Below are 6,536 nucleotides of genomic sequence, written 5' to 3'. Positions count from 1 at the left end.
CAGTAAGGTAGCAAAGCTGCGCTCTTCTTCGTAGACATTGAGTTTGGCTGCAGCTGCACACAGTTGCAGCGCCTCCTACAGGAAACTGGTGGAGCTACGCAGAGAACCACGCCGTTCAAAAGCCTTGTTTGGATTCAGGTTTTTATAAAACGCTGAGGTCCGGACCTCGGGGGAATCAGTGGGAGCTACAGCCCTGGTGGTGTGTTCACTGGTTGGAGGCTTGTTGGTTAAGGTCTCTTGGGCAGAAATTCTACAAAAATGTGTCTAAACCTTTTTATTTCCTTTCAGCCATTAAGCTCCTTCCAGCTTCAGTTCCAACAGGTTGCACGCAGACAAACACACACGCATCCACTTAAAATTCTTGATATTCACTCACCCGCATCGACGTAGATTTCAGGAACAGATATCCATTTTGAGGGGAATTCGACGTTGGAGGGCACAGAGGAGGTGTGTGGATGTAGGTGGGGGTTGTGCTTTAAACAGCAGCTGGCTGAAATGAGCCCTGAAATTGAGTGCAGAAAGAGAAAAAGATGGCAAATAAGAGGCAGTGAGAATATCACACAGAAGAGAGAGGGGATGCAGACTTCTTTGTCTGCATAAGGAGGTTAAAACAAGGGAGAGACGGAGCCGTCGGAGACATTTTCTGCAAAATGATGAGATTCTGAACCCGCCTGTTGTCCAGCTTCTATTTGTTTACAGCCGAAATGTCGTCTGAGGTCCTCGTTTCTGCTTTTCAATCCAAGCAGCCAGACTCGAACGTGCCTCAGGCTTCGTTTCCTGTTTGTAACTCAGGCCTCTGAGCCTTCAGGTCACCAGGATCCCTGGAAGGTGTTGCAGGTTGTCTCCGTGTCGTGTTGGGAATAGACACAATCTGTGCTGAGGGGAACGCCACCTTTAACCTGGAGGTAGCAGGTAGCAGTGGCGCGCTGCAGCTACCTGCCCAGGTGGAGCACACGGGCGCATTAGGAGTCATGGATGTGTGGCGGCGCCGGATAATTCCTGGACTCGTGTGTGGAACGTGGAAAGGAACCGTCGGCTATCGACGCCGGAAAATAAGAGGAAAAGTGCAAGCTGGCAAATCAAAATCTGCTGCATTCACAATACTTTAAAGAAGTTTTTTTGGAAACAGGAGGCAGTAATTGCATTCCATGGCGGCGGCGGCTAGCAGCAGCACTTGTTCTTATCAGACCCTCGGCAGTCAGCAGTCGGCGCCTGCAGGCGCTGCACGCGTTAGCAATTAGCAGCATTAGCAGCGATCTGATGGGTGTTTGAGTCGGCCTCCTGCTGGGTGGCGGGAACAGATACTCAGGATTCTGCTCCTGCTGTTCCACGACGGCGGCGCTTTGTTCGCTGCGTTTGTTCAAAGTTCATCGCCATCGTTAGTTTCCTGTTTCTGATCAACACTTTGCTGCTGCAGCAGGGGAGTTTCATCACTTCATTCAATAAATTAATGAAATTAACAACAAAATGATTTAATTAAAACCATTAATTTCATCTGAGCAGTGAAGCTAAATGTTTGTTAACTTTGTAACAATTTAAAGTAGCTAATTTGGCTAATTTCAGCTAAAATTGTAGCAATTTATTAAGATAACAGAAATGGAAGCTAGAGTTGCTTCAGCAAAAGTGTTTCTAATTTATACATAATTTAAGCTAAATGTTTGCTAACTTATTTATTAAGATAACTTTAGCTGATTTGGGCTAACCTGAGCTAAAACATTTGTAAAATTATTAGATTTTTCTAATTTATAAACCATTTAGGTTAAAGTTTTGCTAATTTTAGTTTAAGTGAAACAAAAATTAAAGTTTTTTTTTAATTTATACATAATTTAAGCCAAATGTTTGTTAACTTATCACTAATTTAAAGTGAACTTTAACTAATTTATTGTTTTGTTTTAGCTAAACTTTAGCTAGTTTAGACTAAAATGTTATAAATGTGTAGCTAAATCAAGCTAAAAGCTTTGCAAATATTAAAGATTTTACATTTCTTTAGTTTTGCTAAATTTGATCATTTTAGCCAAAGATTATCTTATAATTTCAGCTAAGTGTTAGCTTATAAATTAAAGCTAAGATTTGTATAATTTCAGCTAAATTTGAACACATTTTTTTGTTAATTTTGTTAATTAATTAATTTCAGCTGCAGTGTTTTAAAAAGAAAAACTGTTTCTGGTGGATTTTCCTCTTTTCTTCAGGCGAATAAACAAAGATTGTCGTCTGTTTGAGGACAGAACAACAATAAAAGCATCTTTTAGTTGAAACAAAGCTCCTGACCTTGTTGTCCATTTATTCCTCTTTAAAAGCTGAATCAGTATTTAATGGAAGACGTTGTTTTTGTTGATTCATCCTGCAGAAGCAGAGGCTAATAACTCTCTGCTAACGTTGTTTAAAGCAGCTTTGATTGTGTTTTAAGGAAAGATGAAATGATGAACGGTCTGTTTGTGTGCAGACACAGTTTTTGGTTGTCCCCTGTGGATCATCCAAGCAACAGAACCAATCTAAATGCAGAGCAGCTTTTAGGGCAGGGTGTCATTTTCAGCACTTATTTGGATTGTTTTCCAGCTCTTCCTCTGCGGTGTCCAACTCTATTATTTAGCTCACTCGTCTATTTTCGGCGGAGAGCGACGCTTTACTGCTCCGAGCCGGCTCGGATTCAGCCGGGTCACCGAGCAGGAACAAATCCGCCCTTCACACCCAGAAATCTCATCTCATCTCGGAGGAGAGAGGAGGTGTGTTATCGCCGCCTGGTTCAGTACTTTTCCTCCTCGAACATCCTCCTTTTTCTCGATTCGCTCCAAAATAACCTGTTTTTCATTCTTTACATCTCTTCTTTTCTTTTCTGGACCCAGTGTTTCTTCACTGCCATGAACTAAAATCAATAAACAACCATAACTTTTAATATCTAAATCAAAAATCCTTCCTAGTTTTGTAAGATAATTCCCAACAAACATTGACATTCTCAAAAGGTGCTTTATTTGAGAACTTTGATAGCTTCTAAACTGACATTCATGAGCATTTCTGGATTGTCCCTGGTCTGCAGGAAGTGACGTCACGTGTCTTCTTCCTGAGTTATTTGGGGTTATTTTGTATTCCACGCTACACAAACCCACAAAGAAGAGACTAGACCACAGAAACGGTGGAGAATCACTTTAGAAACAATAAATATAAGTTGCGGGAAAGTTGTGGTGTTTTGGGCAAAAGTTGCAAAAAGCTGCGATTTCGCTGGGTTTGCTTGATTTTGCGTTAATAGTTGTGATCGCAACATCACAAAATTCTGCAGGGTCTGAATTATTTAAAAATAAAGGAGAGCTTCATTTCTACAGCGTACTCCACATTTAAATCATAAATTTGGGAGCAGCTGGGCACTGAAATAATGTGCACGGCCAAGAATACAGCTTATTTGCTTATTTTCTGACAGTTTTAGATATTTTACTAGTTAGTAAAATAAAATAATATTTTACTAGTTAGTAAAATATCTCACGAGCCACTGGATGGATGATAATGACTCTCAGGTTATGATCAGCGGCTGTGTGATGACAGCTGAGGGTTTGGAGTCGGTCCAATCCAAGATGGCGGTCAGTCGGTCAGATTTACAGACTCTGAGCTGAGACTGGGTGTGGTCGTAGCTGAGAGTCGTCCCAAACACACACCGTGAAGGCTGACAGATCGCAGGAAGTCTTTGTTTGAAACCTTGGCCTGATCTTTAACGATCAGCTGGGTTTGTTCAGCCCTCCTCCTCCTCCTCTTCATCGTTTCCTCCCTTCTTTAAATATAAACTGGGTGAATTCTCCGGACGGACAGAAGCGTTTAAAGTCTCCGCAGACAGTCTTGATCTCTGACCGCGGGGAGAAATTGGATTTCTCTCGGCTCAGAAAGAGAGCGGGACATTCGATAGAGTTTTATCTGCCGGCTTCTCCCAGATTGGCTTTTTTTTTTTGGTCCAAAATGTCAGCGGGTAATTATGTGTTGTTGAGGTGAACGCATCACAAATTCAAATCTCTGAAGCCCTAAAGAGCAGCGAGACATTTAGATGTCAGGAGGTTTCGCTCGATCTTTACTTGTTTGGGGTTAAATCTTTGAGACAACTGAATGCATGTCGCCTGCAAACTGACTCTCAGCTCCTCCCGATCTGAGCGGCCACGTTTGATTAGCTGTGGCGGCCATCTTGAATTGAGTTGATCGATCCGATGGTTTTACAGCCAGATTAACTGTTTCCTGTGTTCAGGAGGGAAATAAAGCTGTTTTTTAGCTTATATCTCTGCAAAAATGATGAAATTTAAATCTGATAGTTTCCTTAAAAGCAAAGATTTCAGCTCATTTCTTCACTTCGTTACGATTATTTAGTTTTATTTAATCAGTCCTACGTTTCATTTATGGTTTGTTTCCACAGAAATGTTTTTAGGATCATATTTTTATCTGAAACTGGAGAAACTGAAGCTGTTACAACAAGCAGAACAGCAGCTAAAAGCTAACAGTAGCATATAAAGCTAGCAGCTGAAGCAGAACAAGGAATTAAAGAGATTATCATGGCTTTCTAAATATTTGTAAATAAAGTTAAAGTATAAAAAAAGTTACAGAAACTAAAAGTTGGAGCCATCGGCTGAACGAGCCGAAGGTTTTGATGTGTGAACAGCTAAAACTAAAAAGTCTGCAGGAGGAGTCAGACTGGAAAAAATTAAAAGCAGGAAGACATCAGTGAATAAATGCTGACTCAGGGTTATATAAATGCTGACTCAGGGTTGTATAAACGCTGACTCAGTGCTGTGTAAATGCTGATTCAGGGTTGTATAAACGCTGATTCAGGGTTGTATAAACGCTGACTCAGGGTTATATAAATGCTGACTCTGGGTTGTTTAAACGCTGACTCAGGGTTATATAAATGCTGACTCTGGGTTGTTTAAACGCTGACTCAGGGTTATATAAATGCTGACTCTGGGTTGTTTAAACGCTGACTCAGGGTTATATAAATGCTGACTCTGGGTTGTTTAAACGCTGACTCAGGGTTATATAAATGCTGACTCTGGGTTGTTTAAACGCTGACTCAGGGTTATATAAATGCTGACTCTGGGTTGTTTAAACGCTGACTCAGGGTTATATAAATGCTGACTCTGGGTTGTTTAAACGCTGACTCAGGGTTATATAAATGCTGACTCTGGGTTGTTTAAACGCTGACTCAGGGTTATATAAATGCTGACTCTGGGTTGTTTAAACGCTGACTCAGGGTTATATAAATGCTGACTCTGGGTTGTTTAAACGCTGACTCAGGGTTATATAAATGCTGACTCTGGGTTGTTTAAACGCTGACTCAGGGTTATATAAATGCTGACTCTGGGTTGTTTAAACGCTGACTCAGGGTTATATAAATGCTGACTCTGGGTTGTTTAAACGCTGACTCAGGGTTATATAAATGCTGACTCTGGGTTGTTTAAACGCTGACTCAGGGTTATATAAATGCTGACTCTGGGTTGTTTAAACGCTGACTCAGGGTTATATAAATGCTGACTCTGGGTTGTTTAAACGCTGACTCAGGGTTATATAAATGCTGACTCTGGGTTGTTTAAACGCTGACTCAGGGTTATATAAATGCTGACTCTGGGTTGTTTAAACGCTGACTCAGGGTTATATAAATGCTGACTCTGGGTTGTTTAAACGCTGACTCAGGGTTATATAAATGCTGACTCTGGGTTGTTTAAACGCTGACTCAGGGTTATATAAATGCTGACTCTGGGTTGTTTAAACGCTGACTCAGGGTTATATAAATGCTGACTCTGGGTTGTTTAAACGCTGACTCAGGGTTATATAAATGCTGACTCTGGGTTGTTTAAACGCTGACTCAGGGTTATATAAATGCTGACTCTGGGTTGTTTAAACGCTGACTCAGGGTTATATAAATGCTGACTCTGGGTTGTTTAAACGCTGACTCAGGGTTATATAAATGCTGACTCTGGGTTGTTTAAACGCTGACTCAGGGTAGTATAAATGCAGACTCAGGGTTATATAAATGCCAACTCAGGGTTGTATAAATTAGTTTATTGAATAAAAAATGTTGCAGACATAGATTTTTATTCGAGATGTTTCCTTTACACGATGTTTGTCTGATTTGTCTGATTTAAAGTGGGGTTATGTGGAGACGTTCTGACCACCTAATGTCTTACCTGTCGTAGATGATTCTGTGAACGACGAAACGGTCCCATTCTGACCTGACTGACGAGCTAACGGCTAGTCAGAGCTGAGACCACGAGGAAACTGTTTGATGAACTTTCTGACGCCTCCGTCAGTTTCATCCCATGATCCTGCAGGAAGTGCTACAGCTGGCTGCTGCTGCTCGAACTAGCCGTTAGCTCGTCGGCGCTCGGCTCGCTGCTGTTTGAACTCTTTTCTTCTTCCTCCTTCTCTTCCTTCTTGTCTCTTCCTGATTTTTCTCATCTCTCATCTGCTGATTTAATTTAATTTATGTTGCTCCCCCCCGCCTGCTTCCTGCACCTCCCCCCTCCCCCACCCCACGTCCTCCATCCTCCCCCCCTCTCTGAATGAACTGTTAA

General features: G+C 41.5%; 1 protein-coding gene across 2 annotated transcripts in view; it reads left to right on the top strand.

Annotated features, from left to right (window-relative positions):
- dcc (DCC netrin 1 receptor) overlaps window positions 1-6,536 on the top strand; it is a 167,240-nt gene that overhangs the window by 55,557 nt on the left and 105,147 nt on the right. The gene's annotated exons all lie outside the window — the stretch shown is intronic.

The sequence above is a fragment of the Kryptolebias marmoratus genome, linkage group LG14, assembly GCF_001649575.2.
Source record: "Kryptolebias marmoratus isolate JLee-2015 linkage group LG14, ASM164957v2, whole genome shotgun sequence".
Lineage (NCBI taxonomy): Eukaryota > Metazoa > Chordata > Actinopteri > Cyprinodontiformes > Rivulidae > Kryptolebias > Kryptolebias marmoratus.
This window is presented reverse-complemented; position numbering and strand designations above follow the sequence as displayed.